The sequence below is a fragment of the Lissotriton helveticus genome, chromosome 7, assembly GCF_964261635.1.
Source record: "Lissotriton helveticus chromosome 7, aLisHel1.1, whole genome shotgun sequence".
NCBI classification, from domain to species: Eukaryota; Metazoa; Chordata; class Amphibia; order Caudata; family Salamandridae; genus Lissotriton; species Lissotriton helveticus.
The window spans coordinates 280710051-280737598 of record NC_136068.1 but is presented as its reverse complement, the minus strand read 5'-3'; the positions used below and the strand labels follow the sequence as shown (position 1 = coordinate 280737598).

The window sequence follows — 27548 nt, the reverse complement described above, 5'->3', positions numbered from 1 at the left end:
TCCTTTGAAAAGTTTTACATGAGAAAGGTGTACCCACCCCTTCCTGCCTTCCAACTTGACGGCAGTTCGGGTGGTCAAGAGGACCTGACGTGGCTCCTTCCAACGTGGTTCCAGCGGACTTGATCTGTCAAAATTTCTGATCATCACCAAGGAACCTGGAACGATCTCGTGCGGTGCCACCTCGGTATTGTCTGGAAATGCGGCGGCAACCTGTGAACGACATGAGTTGAGGGCAGACATCAAGGAAGCTAGGTAATCTGTCAGCATATTACATGAAACATCGGTAATACTTCGGGGTCTAGGAGTACCCCACATGTTAGGGGGGCGGCCGAATACGACCTCATACGGGGACAGACCTGATCTGGAATGTGCGACCATACGCATATAAAATAAAGCAACTGGCAGAGCTACTAGCCAGTCTACACCTTTGTCCTTACAGACTTTTGCTATACGGATCTTCAGAGTCTGATTATGTCTTTCGACTAGTCCAGCTGCTTCTGGATGGCGTACACAATGGAACTTCCACTGGTACCCTAACAACAGGGAAACGTGTCTCATGAGTTCTGATGAGAATGGCTGACCGTTATCAGAATATACGACTCTAGGGAGTCCGTATCTAGGGAAAAATTCACGAACCAACTGCTTGGCAGTGGTCGCGGCTGTGTAATCTGGGACTGGATATGCTTCTGTCCACCTGGACAAAGCGCATACTACTACAAGGACATACTTGAAACCTCGACATCGCTCCATCTGAATATAATCCATCTGGAGGACCTCAAAAGGGTGGTCAGGGGGCTGGAAACCACCTTGTTCCACCGGGACACTTTTACCTGGATTAAACTGACAACATATCATACAGGTACGGACTTTCTGCTTGGCTGCAGCTCGTAAATGCTTGTTGAACCAAATGTTCTGGATACTGTCTAACATAGCTTTTTCTCCTAAATGTGCTGGACTATGTGCGGTATTGATAATGACTTGAACCATAGAATCGGGGAGAAACCATGTGGCTCTACCCTTCGTTAACCATCCTTGATCTGTCTGGACCCCTCCTTGTACAGACCATTTCTTGATTTCATCGGGGGTAGCATGTAACTGAATATCTATGACATCTTGTGTAGGGTCCTTAACTGTCATGCATGTAATCAGATCTGGAGTATGTGTCATGTTTACTGGAATGTCTGGAGTCTGTGCTGTAAGCTTGGCTGTGCGGTCTGCTAGATCATTACCTTGGGAAATAATGTCAGTGACTTTCGTATGTGCTTTGCATTTCATGATAGCAATAGATGTCGGTAAATGTATGGCATCTAACAGGGCTTGAATAAGGAGACCATGCTGAATCTTGGTTCCATGAGAAGTCATGAAACCTCTCTCCTGCCAGAGCACTCCGAAGTCGTGTACAACTCCGAATGCGTAACGTGAATCTGTGTAAACATTAACTTTCAGGTTCTTGGCGTGTATACAGGCTTGTGTCAGAGCAACTAGCTCTGCTGCTTGAGCGGACAGAGTATCAATACGGTGTGTTTCAATAACTTCAGTGTCAGTAGTCACTGCATACGCGGCGACTAGTTCTCCTGTACTAGTTCTCATACATGAACCATCCACATAAAGTGTCAGGTCAGGATCTGGTAACGGAATGTCTGTCAGGTCTTGTCTTGGCTTTGTCGTAATGTTAACTACTTCCACACAATCATGTGGGTCTGGATTTGAATTAACTGATGGTAACAGTGTAGCAGGATTCAGAACGTTGCAGCGTCTAATTTCTATGTGTGGCTGGAACAGTGTCAATTCATAACCTGTTAAACGTGCAATTGTCAAGTGCTGAGTTTGTGTTCGGTTTAAAAGAACTTCTACTGAATGTGGAACTTGTACTGTCAGGGAATGTCCTAAAACTATGGAATCACTTTGTCTGATAGCTAGTGCTGTGGCTGCAACTGACTTGAGGCACGCAGGCAACGCCTGGGCGACTGGATCTAATGTGCTCGAAAAATAAGCACAGGGCTTGTATTGACCTGCTTGATCTTGTGTGAGAACAGATAATGCTGTACCTTCGCGTTCAGTAACAAAAAGTGTAAAAGGCTTACTGTAGTTCGGTGTAGCTAGAACTGGAGCTTGACATAGGGCTTTCTTTAACTCGTTGAAACTAAGTGTATGTTCAGATGTCCAAGGGAGGACAGTCGATACGGCTGCCTCCTGTGTCGTTAACTGTATCAGTGGCTTGGCTAGAAATGCATACTGGGGAATCCATTGTCTACAATAAGAAGTAAGGCCGATAAAGGCACGTACCTCCTTCTGGGTTCTGGGCTGGGGAAGACTCGCTATTAACTGGATACGGTCGGGTGTCAACTGCCTACCCCTCTTGGACAGCAAGTGTCCTAAGTATACCACTTGCTGGACACAAAATTGAAGCTTCGAAGGTGACACCTTGTGCCCCATCTCGGCTAGAAAATACAGAACTGTAAGTGATGCTCGCTCGCAAGCACGTTCAGAACGGGCTGTGATCAGTAGATCATCGACATACTGGAGCAGGGCAGTGTCAGTTGGCATGTGAATATTGTCTAGTTGTCTCTTGAGTGCTTGACTGTAAATACTAGGGCTTTCTGTGAAACCTTGAGGAGCGCGTGTAAACATATAGCTCCTTCCATTTAAACAAAATCCGAAAAGAAACTGGCTGTCTGGATGAATTGGAACACTAAAAAATGCATTCTTGAGGTCAATGACAGTGAAAAACATGGCTTCGGAATCAATGGCTGTTAACAGGGAAGAGATGTCTGGAACAACTGGGTACTGAGGAATTATACATTTATTAAGCTCTCGTAAATCAATCACTAATCGATATACTGGGGGTGCATTTGGATCAGTACGTTTCATGACTGGAATGATCGGAGAATTGCATACATTGGAGTCAGTTTCTACAACTACTCCTTGAGCCATGAGCTCGTCAATAATTTTGGATAAGGCTGCTACAGCCTCAGGTGGCAATCTGTACTGTCTGATTCGGGGTAACACTACACCTGGCTTGAGAGTCACACGATGGGGTGTGATTTGCATGTAACCTACATCAGTTGGACCTTGCGCCCATAAATGCTGCGGAACATTAGACAATCTTGAATCAAAATCTCGTAACACATAGTGACCCTTAAAGTCACGTAGGAACAGACGTATTCCCTCTGGGGAACAGCAAATAACTGCACCTAACTCTTTCAGTGTCTTAATACCTAACAGATTTTCTGGACATGACTTAGTAAGTAACAGATCAGTAGTACGGGACAATGGACCTACTTCTAGAGTAACTGGCTTTGATATCTCATTAACGATGGGTTTTCCTGAAAATCCAAGGGAAACATTTCTTGAGCCTGAGAGCGGAGCCCCTGGAACTTCGGCATGACTAATTGTGGTCCTACTTGCCCCTGTATCGATCAAAAATTTTCTGTCTTTCCCTAATACTTGGCTGTGAACATAGGGACCTTCTTGATCTACAGGTATCTCGATGAGAGGCAAGCCTACCTCCCTCTCTAGGCTGTTTCATGAATATGACTGGTACTCTGGATACTCAGACTGTGCATACTGGTACATCTGCGATGTAACATGCTGTGTTGCAGCAATAGGCTGCGGTACTGTAACTGTCTGTTGTGCATTCTGTGGCTGAGGAATCTGTGAAACTTGTTCTTGTCTAGGCGGACGTGGTCTTTCTTTAGTCTTACCAGTAGCTATATTATGTTTCAGAACTGCACACTCGTTTATAAAATGACCTGGCTGTTTACAATAATTGCAGTTCCCTTTAACGGGAGCTGCAGGATGACTGGCTTGATTCGGACCCCTCTTCTGACTGTCTTGAGGAACAGATTGTGCAACTAGCACTTTCATTTTCGTGTCTTTCATACGTTTTCTCTCGTGTTCTTGCTCTTCTCTGATTCTATTCTGGTGATACTGGAGCATCTGGAGCATCTGGGACGGAGTATTTGCTTGCCAGGTGCTTTCGACTTTCAAAACTCGGTTTTTAATTTGTGGACTTGAATTCTCGACTAATTTGGTAACGAAAAGATGAGGGTATGACTCACTACTTGTCTTAAGACCACTGTTAATACTGAAACATTTCTCGAATCTAGAATAAAAATCACTAGTGTCTTCATCTTGTTTCTGTTTACAGGCTGAGATTGCATCCCATTCTTCTTTCCTAGTTGTCAATAATCTGGGTAAAACTTGAATCAATAATTCTGGTAATTCTTTACATTTATCTCCAAGACCGGTACCTGGTACTCGTGCCTTGTCTTCAGCTTCTAGAGCTGCCCAATCGATCTTTTTCTCTCCCACCTCCCATTCTTTTTCTTTTAACTTTTCATACACCCCTGCGGGTAACAGGACCTTTAACATTTTAATGATATCTGGGTAAGTGTATTCTCCCATACGGAGCATGTCTTTTAATTCTCTATGGAACCCTGCTGGATCTTTGTCATGACAGGGAATTAATTTCTTCATTTCAAGAAGTTCCATCTTTGAAATCGGAGTGTATACAAACACTCGTTGCATTACGCCACCCGCCCCTTGGACTGGGTGGACTTCTCGTAACGGATTCTGTCTGTCTATGTAAAACGATTTACTTTCTGGGGGTGAGACATGAACAAAATGCGGGTTCAAAAACGTTCTATATTTGTGGCGCTGTTCTAGAATGACAATAATTAAATCGGTACCTAGACCTCTCCATTTATACTGGAGTAACTCGTTCAGGATATCGTGTAACGGGCCTGGATCAGAATGTTGACCCTCATACAGAGTAATGAGGTGCTGGATCATATACATACCCACCAGTCGTTGCTCGGCTGGGGGCAGTTTCAGAAACATTTGTGCCACTATTTCGTCTGGAAAAGTGGTAGAATCAGTAATCCATCGGACTGCTGATCGGGCTAGTTCTTGTTCATGCATGGTACTTAACTCACTATAACCGACTCGTGATTTCAGAATGTGATCGGTAGCTTGAAATACTTGTTCTAGAGAACCTTGTTCTGGTGCTGGATGATGAAAAACAGACTTGGGTTCTAGGCGTAAATGGCGATCTGGAAATCTGGATTTTCCTACATACGCTATTCTGGCGGGATTCTCGTTCTCTTCCTCTTCAGGATCAGAGATACTTTCTTTCTCGCTTACTTGTGCTGCTTTACGCTGTTCGTGTAACCTTACTATTTCTTTACGAATTTTCTTGTACATACTCTCCATGGCACTGACGGTCTTGTGCTTACCCTCGGCTATATTATCACTCCACCTTGTCAGGATTCTCATTTCGGCGGGATCTTTAGACGGGTAATCTTGTTCTCTTATTAGACAATTGATCAGGAACTTTAATATCATGAGCTGAATCTCGGCTTTCCTTTGAGACATAATCTCGCCAATACTTTCTGGATCATCCCCTGTACGGATGAAACGATATATTCTGTCTAGATCTTCTTTCATATTCGGCAAGGTGACTAGATACTCGGTCACTCTCCTTACACGTAAGGAATATAAAACCATAGTATATTCGCCTGGAACTGGATCATAAACACATTCGTTAAGGGCTTGCCTGATTTCTGTAACAGACTTATTACTTTTAGGAGTACGCTGTGATGCTTGAGCATGTAATTCGAGTGCTGATAAACGCTTGTGTGGCGGCGGGGTTTGAGGAGCAGCTCCTCCTGCGGCCCCTAAACTGGAGTCGTCTACTGAGGCTCTACGTCCTGGCAGAGTGGGAAGTGGAACTATAGGCTGGACCGGGGGTACCGTAACAGGTACTCCGGTGTCTGGAGGAACATGAATTACCTGGTTTACAGGGACTGGCGGAGCGCGAACAGGATTGGCATATTCGGGGACTGTGTCGTCCAAATAGGACGAAATAAAAATATCAGCTGCGGTCGGTTTGTGACGTAGCTTGGTCGGAACTAATGGTGGCGGGAAATTACTGGATGCCTCTGGGGTCGCTTTTTGCACACCTTCGGCAAGAAGAGGATACATACCCTTAATAAGGGCATGCCTCTGTCTGTCTGACTGTTCGGTTTTGACTTGTTCACCTATCTCGATTAATTCTCTTTCTTGGGCTCGTTCTTGGGATTCTCTACTTAACTCTGACTTTCTGACTTCCTTTTCCGTTCTTTTATGCGCTTCCTTACGCCATAACTCGATGGCATCTTTCTGTGACTGTCTGGCTTTCTTTTTCCATAATGCTTCTTCTACTCGCATGATACATTCGGCATCCCATGTACCCGATACGGGCCATCTATACTTTTCTTCTAACTGTTTGGTATACTCTACCCACAAATCTAGATACATTATGGCGCTTATGCCATGTTTCTGATACATAAAGTGACCTGGACTGTCCCTAGGCGGGACAGGAACTGCTTCCTCTAACAGACCCTTTCTGGTTTTTAACTGACGTAACTTGGAAAAGAGCGGCATTCTAAACTTGAATCGGAACACAATACAATACACGAAAAACAATAACAATTGGGAAAACAATTCAGGCATACCACGACATTGGAAATACATTAAACAATATCATAACATAACAGTTCGAACAGAATACTACCTGAAAATACTGAAAACAGAAACAGAACAGAATTCTCGAGAACGGAACAGACTAGAGTTGCTGGATGCACTGCTATAACAGTACGGAACATACCGGTCCCATAAAGGAACACATCAAGACCCGTATCCACCTAGGTGAACACTTCGTTTGTGGGCTTGGGTACCACCAACCCACGGACCAGGAGTCAATTTAGACTGACCCTGTCTAGATACTACCCCAGCAATGGTACTCACCGGGCAATACGGAACGGAAAGCCTCGGACGGGACTGGACTACGACGGACTTCGGACTTCGGACTTCAGTTACGGGTGGGCCTCCGGATACCTCGGACCTTGGACTCTCGGCTTGGGCTCTGGTCGGGACTCGCCGCGTTCCTCCACCGTCTCGTTTGGATGCTGGACCGCCTCCTCCGTCTCCTCCGTGGGCCTGAGGGATACTTGGAGCAGAAATATCTGCCAGTGCACGGTATGGTTCCGTCACGACTGCAGAGGGTCAGGGGGTCGGCGTGGCTTCACCGACGCGTGGGGAAAGGGCAAGTCCCTATTCGGGCGCCATTATGTGGTAAATAAATAAATAATACCCTATTTTTGACTAGACTTATAGCATAACAGATAGCTCAATAAATAAGAGTCAAGATTCGAGGTAGTAGGAGTTTCTGCAGGTTTATTACAGCATAAGGACAGGATCAGGACAACCTGCATAGGAACAGAATGACAGGGCCCAGCAGGACAACTGGGGCCCAGCAGGGGAAAAGAGGCCCAGCAGCTGCTGGGGCTAGGTCTGGGATGTGCGCGCTAACATTTAATAACAAAACATTGACTTATATACATAGCGCGAACACATAGCATTACATTGCAGTAGGCGTAACAGTGGGTGGAGCAGAAGGCGTGACGCGTAGCAGTCGCGAAAGATAACAGTAAAAAGAGGTGTAACTGGGAGTATACATAGACATGTGATGCGAACGTAACAGAATATGTCATGAATGGGCGGAAACATAGGAGGGGGCTAGCTAAGGAGCCGGGACCTCTAACCTAATGGTGCGCGAAAACTGGCAATGACGTATTACTAGGAGAAGCTGGGGGCTACGAACTCTGTGCTAGGAGCAGAGACTAGAGTCTGGAGGGTCGGAGCGACATGTACCTAAACCCTATCTGGTATCTGATGTTTAGGGAACATGTTGATATGAACTAGAAGTCATGAGGGGAGAGGCTAACTTGACTCTAAGACTGGACCATGCATTATTCTACATGTAGTGCGTGATGAAGAATACTAAATGACCATTAAATACAGTATTTCTCTAACGTGGAGCCGAGTAGGCTAGACAATGACGGAAACTATTGATGCAGTTCAGTAGCTTAGGAATGCAGAAGAGGAGGACTGAACTGATAGCTGGAACTATAACATACTTTTGGCAGACTCAGAGGCAGAGCCAAGCTGCACCGGGCACTGCGAGGCAGGAAGTAAGTGAAGGGTCGAGGATACAGGTGGGGGCTGTATCGCTCCTCAGCGAGGCTTTCAGGAGACAGGAGCTGAATCCAGGGTCCGGGCCCTTTTGAGGCCTAGAAACGGGGATTTTATAATGGAATAACGTGCACACTGAGAAACGTGGCAACATTACTTTACATAGGCCTGATATTCGTAGTATTCACGAGGACTGGAAACTAACATACCAGAGGTGGACACAACTGTAATTGCGTCATTAATCGGACATGGGGAATAACATATGCATATTAGTCATGCACACATAACATATGATGGATGAGGCGTAGGGACACAGAACATGGCAAAATTTACTTTTCCACAAGCACCCCATTAACACCGCTTAGGATGGACTTGGGGATTGGTCCTATAGCTGACGCAGTCGCCTCTAGACCCCTCCTATATTGGTGCCGCCTGTGGAGCACACCAGAGTTAGACAATTATAGAGAGGAGTTGAAGGACGTTATCACCCTCCTGGGTGCAGGGAATTTATCATGGCTAGCCTATATCAGGAATTCTTGCCAGGCGGGAAACAGCAATTACTACGTGGTTTTTACCACATGTAGCTATTACATCGCATGCGTTACAACGCATGTGATGTAACAATGCGTAGTGTTTACTTTGCATACCATTACATCGCATGCACTTTTATAACGCATGTGATGTACTGGCTATCCAAGTCGTTGTGAGGAAACTGAGGCTGTTTCCTCACACCAGCGTGCACCGCCCCTCGAAGCAGGAAGAAGGAAGCAGGAACCGGGAGCAGAGATGGCGACGCTGGAGTGGAACCATGAGGAAAGAGAGGTAAGGTGTTTGTGCTTGGGGTGGGGGTTACTTTTGTAGGGTTTTGGGTAATGTTAAAGTAGTGTTGTAATGTTTGTGTTGTGTGGGGTTGTGTTTTACGTTTTAGGGTAATTTTAGGGTGTTTGTGCAGTGTAGTGTAGTGTTTTAGGGTTGTGTCAGTGTTTTAGGGTTTAGTGTAGTGTTGTAGTGTTTGTGTAGTATAGTGCTTTAGGGTAGTGTCAGTGTTTTATGTTGTAGTATAGTGTTGTAGTGTTTGTGTAGTGAAGTGTTTTAGGGTAGTGTCAGTGTTTTAGGGTTTAGTGTAGTGTTGTAGTGTTTGTGTAGTGTAGTGTTTTAGGGTAGTAATAGTGTTTTAGGGTTTAGTGTAGTGTTGTAGTGTTTGTGTAGTGTAGTGTTTTAGGGCAGTGTAGTGTTTGTGTAGTGTTTTAAGGTAAAGGGTAGTGTTTGTATAATGTAGTGTTTTAGGGTTTAGGGTAGTGTTGTAGTGTATGTGTAATGTAGTGTTTTAGGGTTTAGGGTAGTGTTGTAGTGTTTGTGTAGTGTTTTAGGGTTTAGGGTAGTGTTGTAGTGTTTGTGTACTGTTTTAGGGTTAAGGGTAGAGTTGTAGTGTTTGTGGAGTGTAGTGTTTTAGGGTGTACGGTAATGTTGTACTGTTTGTGTAGTGTTTTGGAGTTTAGGGTAGTGTTGTAGTGTTTGTGTAGTGTAGTGTTTTAGTGTTTAGGGTAGTGTTGTAGTTTTTGTGTGGTGTAGTGTTTTAGGGTTTAGGGTAGTGTTGTAGTGTAGTGTAGTGTAGTGTTTTAGGGGTTAGGGTAGTGTTTGTATAGTGTTTTAGGGTTTAGGGTAGTGTTGTAGTGTTTTTGTAGTGTAGTGATTTAGGGTTTAGTGTAGTGTTGTAGTGTTTGTGTAGTGTAGTGCATTAGGGTTTATGGTAGTGTTGTAGTGTAGTGTAATTGTAGTGTTTTAGGGTTTAGGGTAGTGTTGTAGTGTTTGTGTAGTGTAGGGTTCTAGGGTTTAGGGTAGTGTTGTAGTGTTTGTGAGTGTAGTGTTTTAGGGTTCAGGGTAGTGTTGTAGTGTTTGTGTAGTGTTTTGGGTTTAGGTTAGTGTTGTATTGTTTGTGTAGTGTTTTGGGGATTAGGGTAGTGTTGTAGTGTTTGTGTAGTGTTTTAGGGTTTAGGATACTGTTGTAGTGTTTGTGTAGTGTTGTGCATTAGGGTTTAGGGTAGTGTTGTAGTGTGTGTAGTGTAGTGTTTTAGGGTAGTGTTGGGGGTCATGCAGTGTAGTGTAATGTAATTGAAGGGAGAGGACTGGGGGTTGGGGGAGGGTTGTGTAGGGGTAGGGTAGTCACTTACCTTGCAAACTTTAACCAGAAGTATATCTTTATCACGCATGCCTTTGCGTTATAATGGCATGTGTGGTAAAGGCATAGTAAAAGCTTGTGATGTATTGGCATGTCGTTGTCATTGCCATCGCATAGTAATACCCGCATTGTAATGGCACGCGTGGTATTAGTATGCGATGTAATGACATACATTCTTGCAAGGCATTGGGGAGAGCAAACCTGTGGATTGCACCTGAAGAGACATGTTCCACAATTTCCAAAAAGGTATTACTTAACTCCTATAGAGAGCATAAACTGGCCCAACTCTGCCAGAGGACCACCCCAAGTAGCTTGACTGCCAGGTTCCTGGACAACAAGCAACAATATAGGTTGGAATTGGCACTTGATTGCATCCAACCACTATTGGCAAAGAAATTGTTCCTTCAATTCAGACATGTGGGACTCCCGCTTCGAGTATTTACCAACAATTGGCTGGGAAAGCTCAAACTGGATTGCCCAGGGTGTGACACAGCTGAAGAAACAGAACTACATGTTCTCTTCTTCTGCCCAGCCTATAGAAAGCCAAGGTCTAAATGGCTGCTCCAACTTTGCAGAAATCTGGGGATTAGACATTATACTGCGGTCTATAGGCTCCTCAAACATGAAACAGACACATTATTTGTGTTCACTATTTCTGGATTTCTTTACTTGATGTGCTGCATTCGCAGGGCCATCTTAAGGAAAACGATTATAGAAAATCCCTAGCTCCCATTATTTAATAAATATGATGCTATGCCACATTTGTACACTGCCCTTGTAAATTGTCTTCCTCTGGGTTGTTTATCTTTTTTTTAACGTTTTTTATTCTAAAATGTTTTAGTATGCTTTTTTATATTGCCGCAGAGCTACTAGATCATGTCGGAAGCTTCTTTATCAATCAAAAGATAGGAGTTTTACATAGATTAATGTACTGGCCATCGATTAAAACATGTGATACTGCAACTCCTCTTGTTCCCAAGATAGAATATATATCTACTGCTGAACATGCTGAACATGCTTGTATTTATTTCAGTACCGAGAATCGCTGCGAGGAAGTGTAGTTAATAATGAACTAGAAAACTCTGCACAATCTGGACTTGTATTTCTTTTTAATACAGCTCCAATATAAAGTTTTATGATGATTCATTTTCATTTTAATTGTCCTTGTTTCTCTTTTGCTTTACAAAATGAATTGTATTATTTTTTTTATTCTATGTGCTTTTATGGCCATATGGCCGAAATAAAGCTTCTTTGACTGACTGAATGACAAATACATTTGAAAACCATCAGGCATGGCATACGACAAGTATGTGATAATTAGGGGTTTCCTAGCATCATCAGTTCTGCCCACACAACAGATAAAACTGCCTTACCCTCGGATATCTGGAGCATAAGAATTCTGGACCGCTCCGGCAGCCCAGGGAAACCGAACTCCAAATTGAAGGTGTCATTAATATAAAACAAGCACAGGATTCGTAAACCATAATCTTATGTTAGACAATCCTGTATGATTGTGTTAGTACATTCTATCTCTGGTTTGGCCCATATTGAATGCCTTAGTAAAATAGGTTTGAGTAAAAAAGTGTTATACATGTGAATTAACCCCACTGTCTTATGAATAATAGAAGCTTGCGGTGAAGGGGGAGTACACAAAAGGCACCTTAAAAAGGCGTTTTCCTCAGCCTAAAAAGGGCTGCTAGACGTTTGATCCCACACCCCATCTCTAGCTTTGTAGATGGTAATCATTTCCCTAATAGGGTGGCAGCCAAATTTGCAAGAGAACCTAAATACACCCTCACAAACTCTGTTCATCTTAAGCTGGGCATTATGTATGTTGAACCCAAGAACCATTACTAGAAAAGAGACTGCCCAGATAACAAAAGTGTTAAAATGAAGAAAGTAGACTGCAAGGAAGATGACAAGTCTGCTTTATTGGTCATCCAACTCCCAAACTGACAAGGGACTGTCAACATTCCAAGGTGGGCTTCAGGGGACTGTACCAAAAGGAAGGAGAGGGAAGGGGTGGGAGGAGCGTACCATTACAGATGGAGATTACAACACATCTTCCTTAATCATCATCAGAAAACACATTACTTCTTGTAACTCTGTCACAGCTCCAATATTGTCCATTCTCCAAACAAACTACATTTCTGAACACTTTGGCTATTCTACAGGGAGGATAGAACTTGCTCGCATTTTGTGACCCCTGCACATTCCTTTTCACCTGCACCATCTCCCCAACGCTCCACCCGGGTGATTTTACACAATTTTTTTAATCATACCAGCGTTTGTATTTCTCCTGGTGCAGTTTCACCCTCTCGCTAGCTACTCTTGGATTGTGGTTAGACACCACCCCCCTCCAACCAACCAGGGTTGAGCTTGGTGCAGGGTTCTCTCCTTCTAAGGGACACAAAAGGGGAAACACCTGTTACTAGATTGGGGGTGGTGTGGTATGCCCATATGAAATCACGCAGGGAGGATTCTATTTCCCACCCATTCATGGTGGCTAGCTGAATGTGTTCTTTGATGAGCCTATTAACCCTTTCCACTAACCCGTTGGCCTTTGGGCAATAAAGGGCTGTCCTTTCATGTTTGATATTCATCTTGGTCAGAAAGTCAATCATGAGCTGTGACGTAACCTGTACCCCATTGTCGGTAACTAGGGATGATGGTATGCCTTCTTTTGCAAAGACATCTTTCAGAAATTCAAGGACCACACTTGTGTTTGTGTGATGTAGAAATTTGTAAGAGACTTGGGGGCAGATTTATGTCAGACTTGCGCCACGTTTACGCTGCCGTTGCGTCACGCAACGGCGCGGAAACGTGGTGCATCCCTGCGACCTATTTACAACGTGACGCATCTAGGCAGATGCGTCACGTTGTAAAGCCCTGCGCCACATGAAACCTGCGTCAGGTTTCATGTGGGTGTTCTGTCGCAGGGTGGGCGTTCCCTCGTAGGAAAGCCCCGTAAAACTGACGCAGTGAAATCTACAAGATTTCACTGAGTCAGTTTTACGATGCTGCTGGGTCAAATCCTTACACCTGCTTGAAGCAGGCGTAAGGAGTGACACACCACGTTATGTATGGGTGGCCTCTGTACATTGCAGGAGTTGCGTCGCACTTGCGACGCTACTCCAGCAATGCGCCGCCCGTACACCACAAGATGCGTCACGCATCTGCCCTTCCTTGCACCATGGTGCGCCGCATTGTAAATGCAGCGCATCTGTGGTGCCGCAAGGAGGGAATTGCGTGACGCATCAGTTCTGGCGCATCCCTGCTGATTTGCAGAGATGCGCCAGAACTCATAAATCTGCCCCCTAATGCGAAGTGCAGTCAACTAGAACTACCATGAACCTCTTCTGGACCCCCAGACTATCCATGGGCCCTATGATGTCCATAGCAAGTGTGCTCCATGGTTTGGTGGGTACTTCCACTGGTGATAAAGGTGCTTTCCTTAGGGATTTGCTTTTGTCACTTCTGTCACAACTAATGCAATCTTTAACTAATTGTTCCACCATTGCATCCATTCTGGGGAACCAAAACTTCTCCCTCACTCTTTGTTTGGTGAGGCTGCGTCCTAGGTGCCCTTCATGAGCTAGTTCTACAATCTTCTTCCGGAGGTTGTTTGGTGGTACGATCCTGTTCTGTCTGTAGACGCGGTTTCCTATGATGCTTAGTTCGTGGCGTACTTCCCAAAAGTCCTTGATCCGATCTTGGAGATCGCTGCACTTGCTGGGCCATCCTTCCATGATGAGTTCTTTGAGATTCCTCATGTCTCCCTCTTCCTCTGTTCCTTTCACCCACTCTTCCTCCGTCAGTGCTGGCTCGTCCACCACCATGATGGGGCTGTCTAACATTTCCTCAGTTTGTTCAATCTCCACAGGTGCCCTTGACAGGTAATCGCTATCTTGTTCTCGGCCCCTGGAACATATTCTACTTTGAAATTGAAATTTTTTAGTCCTAGGATCCATTTGCCAATCCTCAGCATACAGTTCTCCGTTCCCTTTACAGTAAAAATAAATGTAAGTGGCTTATGGTCAATGCGGATTGTAAAATTCATTCCCCATAAAAAAAAACTTGAAATGCTTCACTGCCCAGTAAACCCCCAGTGCTTCTTTTTCAATTACAGAATAATTGCTTTCTGCTTTGGACAGGCTCCTGGATGCAAATGCGATTATTTTTTCCTCCTTACCGTCCCGTTGTGACAAGGTGGCCCCTAGACCTTTTTTGGAGGCATCGGTGGTAAGTATAGTTGTCTTTGTGGGGTCAAATGAACCTAAGGCTGGTGACTACAAAACTTCTTCCTTCATCTTGTCTACAGTGATCCTGTGCTGGTCCAGCCACTCAAAGTCTCTGTCCTTCTTGAGCAGTTCACGTAAGGGATCGCATTTGGAAGCAAAACCTTTGACGAACTTCGCCATGTACTCCATCAGGCCCAGGAATGATTTGAGTTCCTACTTACTCTGCGGGTAAGGTGCATCTTTTACAGCTTTAAGCAGATTGTTCTTTGGTCTAAAACCTTGTTCCGAAATTTAATGGCCAAGATAGTCGACAGAAGTCACCCGAATTTGGCATTTAGACTTCTGCACAGTCAACCCCGCGTCCATTAGCTTAGTGAATACCAGTCGAAGAATGCGGTCATGATCCTCTACAGAGTTTCCATACACTAGAATGTCATCCTGGAAGCACATTGTCTGATTCACTCCTCTTAAGACTTGGTGCATTATTTTCTGGAATACCGCCGCAGCTAGACCAAAAGGCATTCTCTTGAACATGAATGCTCCTTGGGGCGTTATAAAGGCAGGTAAAAATCCTTGAGTCAGGGTGTAAGTCAACCTAGTGGTAGGCCATCGAAAGATCAATGACACTGAAGAATCTGGCCTGACCCATTGTGCTGAGCATTTCATTTATGTTTGGAAGAGGATACCTTTCGACCCAGATGTTGTCGTTTAGGCTGCGTAAGTCCACACATAAACGGATGCCCTCCCCACTGGCTTTGGCTGCTATTACGACTGGCGCCAACCATTCTGACATGTCTATTGGCTGTATGACCCCTAAATTGCACAACCTTTTAAGTTCCTTCTCTAGAGGTTCTCTCATCTGGTACAGTACATGACGCAATTTGTGTACCACTGGTTTAGCATTAGCTTTGAGTTTGATCTTGTGCTGATAGTCACATAGGAGGCCCAATCTGTCTTCGAACAATCTTGGGAACTCATCACAAATTTTCTTCTTTATTGGGGTTGAGGATTATCCCTAACTCCTTTTGGTGTTGCTACCCTAACAGGTTGGATCCTCCCTCCACAATGTAAACTTTGCCTGCAATGATCCTCCCCTTAAATTCGATCTGCATCACATCCATGCCTAAGAGGGGAATAGGCTCCTTGTTGTATTCCATTGGAGAGATATCCGCTGCCCGCAATGAATTATTCTCCAGCTTGCTAATGCTCTCATAGTCCCTGCAATTTAACAGGGTAAAAGGAGAACATGAGTCGGCGTACATGGTGACAATTTTGTTGTTTAGTTTGACTTCACACTTGGGATACATCATGTTTATGGTTCCGGTCACATCTTTGAGCTGGGACACGTACTTCCTCTCACTTGGTATCACACATTTGACTTCTTTGCTCATGTGGCCTTCCGTGCTCATGTTCTCTCCGTGATGAAGTTCCCCGTCTCTGCACAATCTGGCAAAGTGTCGTCTCCTATTGCATTTCTTGCACGTGTCACTCCTGGCTGTACAATGGACATTATTAGCCAGATGGTTACCGCTGCCACATCTGAAACACTTGTAATTTCTCTCACTGCTGGGAAGTTTGTGTGAATTGCTCTTGTTTATTACTTTATTCACTTCGCTAACGTCAGGCTCCACCTGGACATTGGCCACCATTCCCGTCGTGGTCTTCATTTCTTTTATGCACTTGGCTGTCTGTTCTACTGATTTAGCAATGCTGACAGTTTCACGCAAACATGGGTTCTTAGCGAGTTACTTTTCCTGTATGCGCATGATGTTTGTGCAACATACCAGTTGATCTCTAATAAGAGAATCCGTTAAGTTCCCAAACTTGCACAATTGTATTCTTAGAGGGAAGACATAGCACCTGGCACAAATCGAAGGAAACAGGGATTGGACATAGCGTCCGATGGAAATGCCCCAGGGAAAAGTCAAAGTTGTTGTGGAAGGTTCACACACCACTCACTGCTACAGAGGCTCATTTGCTGCTCCCTGTTGCTTCACCGCCTTCATGAAAAGTAGATTGGTCGTCCCTTGGGGAGACCTGGTCCTTGTGCTGCGTGTCCAGATGTTGCCTGGCTGCCACAAACAGAACTGTAGACAGCGCCTCGTGGACCCATGCAATGGCGCTTGGAGTACACCGCCTGCCACCTCCTCAACAGGTGAGGAAATAGGGACAGTGCACACTCCAGAACTGTGCCTCTCACGCTGCTCCCTCACTGCTGTACTGCCTCACAGAAGGGTAGATAGACTGCCACCAAAAAGATCACTGGCCTTCATGCTGCGTCTCCCGATTCTGCCTGGTGACACACGCAGCTTGTAAACTGCGCCTCGGGGGTAGTTAGGGCTGTGGCGCTCTGTAAAAAATGCCCGCAGACACACAGGAATTCTAGCCTCCACTGCCGCCTCCTCACACTCTTATTTAAGGGAGACCCTCTTTACAGGCGAAGGGATCTACATTTAAAGTTGAAGTGCAGGCATGCTCCCCTTATTCGCCTCGCTGAGTCTTAGTTTAAGGGAACACCAGCCAGGTTGTGTGTAGGGCTGACACACTCTGCCACAGCTCTTACTTGGCTCCTTACCCCGCCTCCACTCAGGGGATTCCGCTACCGTTAATTTGTGCTTTTAACCTTTCGCTTCACGTTCCGCATATGCAGCACACCACAAGTATCAGATGTCCCGCTCTGGAGTGCTTGTCAGCTGCTCACTGAAGTATTTCTCCTCTGGTGTTAAGTTCTTCATCTGCGAGCACCCGAATTTGCTTCTCCTATTCTCCAGCAGCATCAGTGGAGAGAGTACAAATAGGGGAGATGACCAACTCTGACCCCTGCACAGACGTCGCCATGTTATAATGAAGAAAGTAGACCTCAAGGAAGATGACAAGTCTGCTTTATTGGTCATCCAACTCTCTGAACTGACGCGGGACTGTCCACATTCCAAGGTGAGCTTCAGGGGACTGTACCAAAAGGGAGGAGAGGGAAGGGCTGGGAGGAGCGTACCATTACAGATGGAGATTACAACAAAAAGGAATTCACTTTTGCAATGGATGTGCTTTCCAAGAAAAAAGGCATAACCTTCTGTGGAGTTTTCCCAAAAGACATTACAAATGTATTGGTTTTGCAGATATTTCATTTCTTGGATTCCATGAATCCCACAAAGGTGTCCATTAATCGCTGCAGTGGTCTTAGATAATAGGACCACATTGTTGCCATACAGGAGGAAGGGAACAGTGTGACCTGCAACGGTTGGAGCACTGGCATGCAAGGACCAAAAAGTATTATCTACACCATTTATAAAAAGTGGAAATAAAAATGGGACCACACTCACCCCTGTTTCACTCCAACAAGACAACCAGTATTCTCAGGAGCCCCATATGAAAGCAGGATATGCAACAGAATTGAGTGGTCCACTTGGCAAAAATTCTACTAAGGTCAGCTAAACATAAGTAGAGGATCCTGGCTTTGCCTGTGTGTGTTTCCAAATCAGAAGTTTGAGATTTACTGATTGTTCTATTGTCCCAATTCCCTTCCTGAATCCGTACTGGACATCCAAAAGAATGGAATTAGCATAGGCCCAGTCCTCCAGTTTCTGCTGGGCAACTCTACCCAGGAATTTTGCAGATTAATCAAGAAGGGAAATGGGGCAGTAACACTTAAGGTTGTACCTGTCCCACTTCTTGAACATAGGAAAAAAAACTTGAACTAGCCAATGTAGATGGTGCTGAACCCTTTTCCGACGCATTGAAAACTCTAGTCAAAATTGAGCCCCATAGCTCACCCATACAAATGAAAGTATCAAATGGGGCTTTACCTTTGGCATAACCTTTCAAAGCATCGAGAACCTAATTCAGTGTGAAATCCAAGGGCACGCAACCCTTAAAAATGGGGCTAATTTCTGCTTCTTCAGCAGCCAAGAGGCTGAGTCTTGACACGATAGCGACCAGAGGATCAAAGATCCTTTCAAAGGGATCTACCCAAACTTTCAAGGGAACATGTGATGTTAATTCGGGAATAGAATCTCTTTTTAAAAATGGGGCATTTACGGTATTTCAAAACAAAGTGTTGTGATTACTTTCAGCCACCCGGATCAGAGTTAACCAGACCTTTTCCCTTAACTAATTTTTCCTAAAGGCTAATGCCTTGTTTTAATATTTCCTTAGAGGTTTAATAACAGAATTGTCTCTTGGGATGCAATGGAGGGCAGCCCTCAACTTTTTGAAGGCCTGATTACATGCATGATTGAACCAACCATGTCTATCAAACAACCCTATCATAGCAGGATGCAACAAAAGGGAATTGAGAACCCCAGTGATTGACTCAAAGGCGGAGACCAACCCATCAATACCACATTAGGGGATACACAAAGATCAAACTAATTTGTCTTCAGGGTTAAAAACCTCTGCAGTTTCACATGTGGTCAACTGCTGACCATCTAAAGCGTACACTGTTTGACCTGACAAGGTCAACATTTAATACGCTATTAGTGGATATAAAGCAATCGGCATGTAGAGTCAAAAAAAACACTATTGGGTTGTAGCTCTTTGTTTGATCCTTAATATTGGAGACTAAATGATTGACAATGGAGCTAATTAAAAAATGATCGATTGTAGAGTGTGTACCTCTCCCCACAAATGTATGAATCTGTGGATTACATATAGCGTTGTGGTCTTCCAGCAGTAACATGTCCTGTTTGTGGATCAAAGTTTATAAAGCCTCACCGTATGAAGGAAGTGAGAGATACCAACACCTGCCAAATTTGTAAGTCCGCACACCTGTCTACCGAATGGCTACATCTGTGTATGTTAAAATCGTCAGCCCATGCAATTAGAGAGGGAAAAGTTGAAAGCTCTAGAAAAGCGTCTGTCAACTTCCAGAGCATTAATGTTACAGCGGGTGGAATCAAACACATTTTATAAAAAATATTTAGGATCAAAACAATCCTCCCCCTTAAATGATAATAGCATAAACTGGTAGTAAGGGGATCAAATGATAGTATGCAGCAAATTAGAAATCAACATCTGTAAACCCTCTTTAGCATGACCTGCATATGATGGTATTGCTATTGTAAATAGGAAAGAGAAACCTTCAACATGCAGAGGGTCCACCCGCCAAGTTTCCTGGATACAGATTATGGGGCTTATTAGCAAGAACCTCGTTAAAATTATCGCCATTTTAGCGGCAGGAAACTGCCGCTAAAACGGCGATAATGGGCTTGCTAATATGCGTTATAGAATTCCAATAGAAGCCCAGGTTAGATGCCCATTTACGAAAACAAAGGTCCTAAGCCTAGAGCAATATTGCACACCAATGTTATATAGACCACAATAGGCTGCTATATACTTTTTCCTTTGCCCAGCCGGGCAAGGGATTTATTTATAAAATATAACAAGTGTTTAAAACTTGGAATACATTTTAACAACAAACATTTTGGTTCGTAGTAAAGCACAGTCCTGTGCCGTACTTAAAGGTGAGAAGAGATTAAAGAAAAGGTATAAATAGAAAGGAAATTTGACTTCAGGCAAAGAAAGGTGAGCAAACTGGGCACTGTTTTACATCAAATTTGTCAGTAGTTCCCAGAGTAGCACATACAAACAGTAGTATACATTAATTAGCTGTATGTCTACTAAAAAGAGTCGACGGTGTTTCGATCCCAGGCTCAATTTATAAAGGGATCATCTTCAGGACTTAGAAATTATATTGCCTGGTATAACAGTTTATGCGCCTGTTAGGGAGGAAAAACAGGGAAAAAACAGAGGAGCAATAGAAATTAGGTTGCTTTCTGATGCTGAATATAGAGGTCAACCGATCCACATTAAATACTTACACAATTCGGAATCGCAGTGCAGTGAGGGTGCCAGCAGGCGTGTTATTTAGATAAGGTGTACTGGAGCGAAGTACTAGTGCTCGGAGCCATCAATTATATGGGCACTAATTTCAGGTGGATTTACACGGATCGCCACAAGTACTGGGGTCACTCCTGTTAGCTGCAGCATGACACGTTGGAACATTGTGCCTGGGTGAGGACGATTATAGGTGAGAGGCTGCAACCTCCGTGGGAGTGAGGAGGAAAGCAGTGTGTGCGATTACCTAGTGTTGGTGTCAGGCAACCAAGTGTGGGCACGTGAACGCCTCTAGGGCGCGACATTCTCTGCTTACCTCTGCACCAATATGAGGTAACTGGTTTACGGGCAGAGGAGGGATGGTTCCGGCGCTGGGCGTAAATAACCGCTGGCGCTAGATATGGGAAATAAATGGGAGTTAAGAATTGGTAGTTAATCAGGTTAGAAGAAAAGGCATGAGTCTTGAGCTAAAGCATACCATACGTGCAGGAAAGGTCCTGAATGGCACGGTATTGTAGTTTGTTGAGGAAGCGCTTGATGTTAATTTCAGAGTGGGGAGCGTATCAAATTTGACCCGCTGAAAGAAAGAGGTGAAGGCATTATCGGGCCGATGGGCGGGGGGCCAAGAGCCTGTGGACCAGTAACATACCGATTGAGGATCGGTGTAGGATGTCACGACAGGTTCGAGTGGCGCTGTCTTAAAGTGGCGGTCGGTAGATTACACGATCCGCTGTGAAGAGGGAGAATAGGTAAAGTTCGAGGCTCAGTGGTTGGCAGGGGGTCGTAGTCTAACCTACGGATAGGGTTCTTACCGATTAGTGGAATGATATCCGAGGCAGTCGGCCGCGTTGTGGGTCCACTGGTGCTTCCCCGAGTGAGCTGCTTCCTGGGGAGTGGACGCGCCATCTTGACTTAAGACTATAGAATCATGTGATCTTAGTCACGTGATCGGGGCGTTACGGGAGGGCCACAGATGGCTATGGGTGATGGAACGGCCATCTTGGAGTGGGGCATTGGTAGTGAGTACCAGCAAGTGGGGACTGGTCCACAGGCTCTTGGCCCCCCGCCCATCGGCCCGATAATGCCTTCACCTTTTTCTTTCAGCGGGTCAAATTTGATACGCTCCCCACTCTGAAATTACCATCACGCGCTTCCTCAACAAACTACAATACCGTGCAAATCAGGACCTTTCCTGCACGTATAGTATGCTTTAGCTCAAGACTCATGTCTTTTCTTCGAACCTGATTAACTACCAATTCTTAACTCCCGTTTATTTCCTATATCTAGCGCCAGCGGTTATTTACGCCCAGCGCCGGAACCATCCCTCCTCTGCCCGTAAACCAGTTACCTCATATTGGTGCAGAGGTAAGCAGAGAATTTCGCACCCTAGAGGCGTTCACGTGCCCACACTTGGATGCCTGACACCAACACTAGGTAATCGCACATGCTGCTTTCCTCCTCACTCCCACGGAGGTTGCAGCCTCTCACCTATAATCGCCCTCACCCAGGCACAATGTTCCAACGTGTCACGCTGCAGCCAAAAGGAGTGACCCCAGTACTTGTGGCGACCCGTGTAAATCTACCTGAAATTAGTGCCCATATAATTGATGGCACCGAGCACTAGTACTTCGCTCCAGTACACCTTATCTAAATAACACGCCTGCTGGCACCCTCACTGCACTGCGATTCCGAATTGTGTAAGTATTTAATGTGGATCGGTTGACCTCTATATTCAGCATCAGAAAGCAACCTAATTTCTATTGCTTCTCTGTTTTTTCCCTGTTTTTCCTCCCTAACAGGCGCATAAACTGTTATACCAGGCAATATAATTTCTAAGTCCTGAAGATGATCCCTTTATAAATTGAGCCCGGGATCGAAACGCCGTCGACTCTTTTTGGTAGACATACAGCTAATTAATGTATACTACTGTTTGTATGTGCTACTCTGGGAACTACTGACAAATTTGATGTAAAACAGTGCCCAGTTTGCTCACCTTTCTTTGCCTGAAGTCAAATTTCCTTTCTATTTATACCTTTTCTTTAATCTCTTCTCACCTTTAAGTACGGCACAGGACTGTGCTTTACTACGAACCAAAATGTTTATTGTTAAAATGTATTCCAAGTTTTAAACACTTGTTATATTTTATAAATAAATCCCTTGCCCGGCTGGGCAAAGGAAAAAGTATTTAGCAGCCTATTGTGGTCTATATAACATTGGTGTGTAATATTGCTCTAGGCTTAGGACCTTTGTTTTCGTAAATTAACTGATACCCATGGTCCATAGCCACCTAGTGGGTCCCCCTTGTTTTGAGAAAAAACTGGTTAGATGTGCTGCACAACTAACCTGGGCTTCTACTGGAATTCTATAACGCATATTAGCAAGCCCATTATCGCCGTTTTGTTTTAGCAGCAGTTTCCTGCCGCTAAAACAGCGATAATTTTAAAGAGGTTCTTGCTAATATGCCCCCATGTGAGTAGTAGAGACGATATCAAGCCAGTCTTGTACAGTTACCTTATCCTGAAGACCCAGGGCCTCATTTATGAAAAGTGACGCTTCGCTGCGTGAAAACAGCGATGCGTCACTTTTCATTGCGCCCTCCTTGCGAGACCAATGATGCGTCATATTTACAGTATGACGCATCATGGCACAAGGAGTTACAGATACGTCAGTATTTCTGACGTATCTGTAAGCGCAAAAGTTACGCATTGCTGGAATGTGTCACAAAAGTGACGCAACTCCAGCAATGCGTCCTTTCACATGGGAAAAGCCCCATGTGAAAGGGCTTGCGTCAGTCTTACGTCTGCTGTGAGGCAGGCGCAAGATTTTGACGCAACAGCGTCCTAAAAGTGACGCAGTGAAATCTCATAGATTTCACTGCGTCACTATTACGAGGTTTTTTGCATGGGAACGCCCCCTCTGCATACATTATACCTGACGCAGGTATAATGTAGCCCAGGGGTTTACAAAGTGACGCATCTGCTTAGATGCGTCACTTTGTAAATAGTGCCCAACAGGAGGCATGTTTTACGCCGCCGATGCGTCACAAAAAGTGACGCATCGGAAGCGTAAAACTGACGCAAGGCCTCATAAATGAGGCCCTCAGTGTTCCATGAGACAATGCCACATGACCCATTAAAACCAGATTTGACTAAAGGGGTGGTTGGACCAGGTTGATTAAAACTTGTTGTGAATGTCTCATTCCCAGGCAACAGGGCAGGAACATTAAAAACTGCAAGAGACTTGTTTGCATGGCAGGGAGATGAACTAACGGGTGTTGGAAAATTGTTCGAGACAGAGGTATTTGTGAGTAACCACTACATCTAAAAGTCAATCCACTGCCTGCAGATAATTCTGGGCATTCTACCTATTTGAAAGCGGAAGGGGAAAAGGATGATCACCTGCAGTAGGGGAGACACATGGTCGAAAATCAAAACAAACAGGTGTTTAGGATAGGTGTTGATAGAAAAAGCCAAAGGGGAGATGCAAAACATTTCCCTCTTGGAAAGATCAAACTATGCGTTATGCAAGATTTTACCCTGGGGTTATATTATTTATTTTAGATAAGGTGCACTGATTCTGTTTGCGCCATGCAGCACCTTTCAGACGCGCACCCGGCACAGATGGTGGACAGTGTGCCTTATAGTAGATACTGCAATATCCCCAGGTTAGACTCAAATTTTGGGCAGCACTTTCATGAAAGGCGAAGCGGCTCTTTGGAGCAGCCGCTGTCTTTCACAGTACAGGCAGGTACCCGGCCTGAACTTCAAAGAGGAATAAAGAGCCCCCTGCAGGAAGATGTCAGGAGTTCTAGACTACACACTTTACCCTCTTACAGCAGTCACCCACAGAGGGCTCACTGACTGTGCTCCACATCTTTGTGGCTACATGTGCTCCAGTGCTGTAAGTACTACAGAATGGGTCACAGAGCCTTCTGAAGCCTCTTAAGTAATAGCAGAGTGCCCTGGCATTGCCACTTCTGTAATAGCAGAGTGCCCCTCAGAAAGCTGGCGCCCATGCCATAGGCACCCACAGCTCCCTTTCTGGAACATGGTCTCAGGTGAAGTCAAATGAGGTCTCATGTATATTGCGAATATCAGGAGTTGGAAATGGTGACTCAGGTAAACCTGTTTTGAGATTTAATTGTAGCATTTGCTTGAATTTACTTCAGGTCAGATAATTTGTTAGTACACATAGACCTCTAGTGGCCAAATTAAAAAATGCACTTGGGTAGCCACTGAAAGTCAAAGGTAAGAGTAAAGTGAAGGACTCTTGTAATCTACATTGCTCCTCTAAACACCCTTCACATACATCCAATCTGACACATCTCTACCACATTTCTCAGTCTAATTCCCATGAGCTTGGCTGATGTCATATTCAGTATGACATTAGCAAAACAGTGACCTGTCCCTCTCATTTAGGGGCATATTAACAAGATGTGCGTTACAAAACGCACATCGCACATTTCACTATCGCCGGCTACCGATGTATTTTTTCGCTGTGTTAGCGCGTTATTATCAATGCACAACACGTAGGCGATAGTAAATCCTGGGATAGCCGGCGATAGTGAACATTAGTGCGTGAAAACAAGCGTTGTTTTCACGCGCTAATGTGTGCCTTGATAATATGGGGGGTGGATTCAGCTGTATGATCCACACCCCCATGTTATCAATGCCTAATGCCTGGTCAGAGCAGGCGTTGGGAGACCTGCGATAAACGAGTTTATCGCAGGTCTTTTCCTCCCAACGCCTGCCTTGGTGATAGGGTGTTCCCACCTCAAACCACATTTTACATGTGGTTGGACGTGGGAACGCCCACTTTGCATGTCATTAGCGATGTTTCTCGCTGACATGCAAAGTGGGCTTGAGGCAGGCGTTGCAATGCCCTTGTTAATAGGGCGCTGGAAGTATCGCCGCTTTCTCTGCGAATTGTGCCGAGAAAGCGGCGATACTTCAGCTTGTTAATATGCCCCTTAGTTTTCAATATTCCAGTAGAGTCGGCAGGGGAATTGTAAGCAGATGGACGTGAGAGCAGATACTCCTGTGCTTCCCGTTTTATTGTTGAGAGCTCCAGTGGCTTTTCTGTTGCTGACAAAAACAAAGACAGTCTTTATGGTGCCTGGAATGCTAATTTAGTTTGCTGCCCCTTTGGCAAAGCTAAGGTGATAAAGTTGAGCAAGCTATAGTTGGATTCAATATTGATAGCCAGAGCTTCACCTAAGAATCTTTCAAGAGCACTTCAGGTAATGCTGTGCAAAAAAAAGGACGTAAAACAGTCACTGCCTAGAGGCCTGGAAGCTCCGTAACTCAATTGTGAAGCAGGAATGTAATTGCCTTTTTATCATCCGATTAACCTTTTTTAGTTGACTGAAACGTCATGGGAGTCAGCATTGGTAAAATAGTTCAACTTCCATCTAGCCCATGTGGACCCTCAAAGAGGACCAAGAATCAGTAAATGAAGTTAATGGGTTTATTGCAAGTTAATAATCAAACCAATATATATGCAAATCAAGAACATATTATAAAGGTACAGAATTACAACTGGCAAGCTGACACATCGAAAAATATTCAGATTCAGTAGCATAAGACATACAATCAACGCAGTCACCTCAATACAGATAATAAGAAATTGAAATTGGTGTACCTTAACGAAACTCAGATCCTCCTTTCTGGACATGAAAAGATTCTAAAGTCATTTAACCCAAGACTAAATCTAAGATGCAAATGAGTCATTGGGGGAAGGTCTGTGAGGAATTCAGACATGCAGGAATGTGCCGGCATATTGAAAACTCAAGTAGAAATCTTCTAAAAAGAGAATAAGGGCCTCATTTATGAGGCCGTGCGTCACTTTTATGCCGTCGGTGCGTCACATTTTGTGACGCACCAGCAGCGTTTAAATGTGCCTTGTTGCACCATATTTACAAAGTAGCGCATCTAGGTAGATGCGTCACTTTGTAAACCCCTGCGCTACATTATACCTGCGCCAGATATAATGTATGCAGGGGGGCGTTCTGACGCAAGAAAAGGTCATAGAAGTGACGCAGTGCAATCTACGAGATTTCACTGCGCCACTTCTAGGGTGCAACTGCGTCAATTTCTTACACCTGCCTCACAGCAGGCATAAGACTGACGCAGGCCCTTTCACATGGGGCTTGCCCCATGTGAAAGGACACATTGCTGGAGTTGCATCACTTTTGTGACACACTCCAGCAATGCGTTTCTTTTGCGCCATACAGATACATCAGAAATACTGACGTATCTGTAACTCCTTGCGCAATGATGCGTCATACTGTAAATATGACGCATCATTGGTGTCGCAAGGAGGGTGCAATGAAAAGTGCTGCATCTCTGTTTTCACGCAGCGATGCGTCACTTTTCATAAATGAGGCCCAGCGTGCTTAGCATAACGCTACACACTTGCAAGGGAAACAGAGAGCCCGGTACCCCTCAAAATCGAAAGGGATCTGGGTCTGAGCTCTAACGGTGTGAGACTGATCAAACCAAGAAATTTCAAGACAATCCTCACTTTCCCAGCTTCACCAGAAACCCAATTATGTCTCCTCCCTACAGTAGGTATTGGCAACATCCTTCGACTTTCCCATCCCAGAACTTGAACAGTCTTTGCAACCTTGAGCATCTCATCATTCCGGATACGTGATGAATAGGAGGCTTCTTTTGCTCAATAGTTCTTCTTGTCCTTGATTATATATGCACATCTAACTTCAGAATAAATGCAAACTTGGATAAATAAGTTCATGATTACATATGCAATATATGTTACTAAAAGCAATATAACTGGAAACAAAGTGCAAATGAGAATGATATATTGTCCTAGATAGACTAATATTTAACCGACACACCCGCTTGAGTCTCTACCTTCTACAATGTATACATATCAATGATGTGGTTAAATGCTTCATTTCAAGTAAATAAAATTGAGACACACCACACATGTTGTGTCAGGTGCACGTGAACATTGCGCTTTTGTGACATGTAAGGGTGGAGCCTAAATTGCGCTGCTCCACATTTCTCATCAACCACAAAGACAAAGCAAGATGAATAAATGCCCAAATGAACACTAAACAGTCGCCTATGTGTTCCCTGTTTTGCCATCACAACATGAGGCTGTCTCTAGCCAGACATAAAAGAGAATATAGTCACAGTCTTTGTAACCTGTAAATTGGACCAGAGACACATGATGCATAGGAGCTTGGAATAACTTTAATTATTTCTCAGTATGTCAAGACAGAGAAAGTGGAAATTGGACTATATACAATTCTAAAG

The 27548-nt window shown here is 44.5% G+C and overlaps 1 protein-coding gene across 1 annotated transcript in view; it reads left to right on the top strand.

The window, feature by feature from the left end:
- Window positions 1-27548, top strand: part of LOC144766735 (protein-glutamine gamma-glutamyltransferase E-like) — a 361753-nt gene that overhangs the window by 246490 nt on the left and 87715 nt on the right. The gene's annotated exons all lie outside the window — the stretch shown is intronic.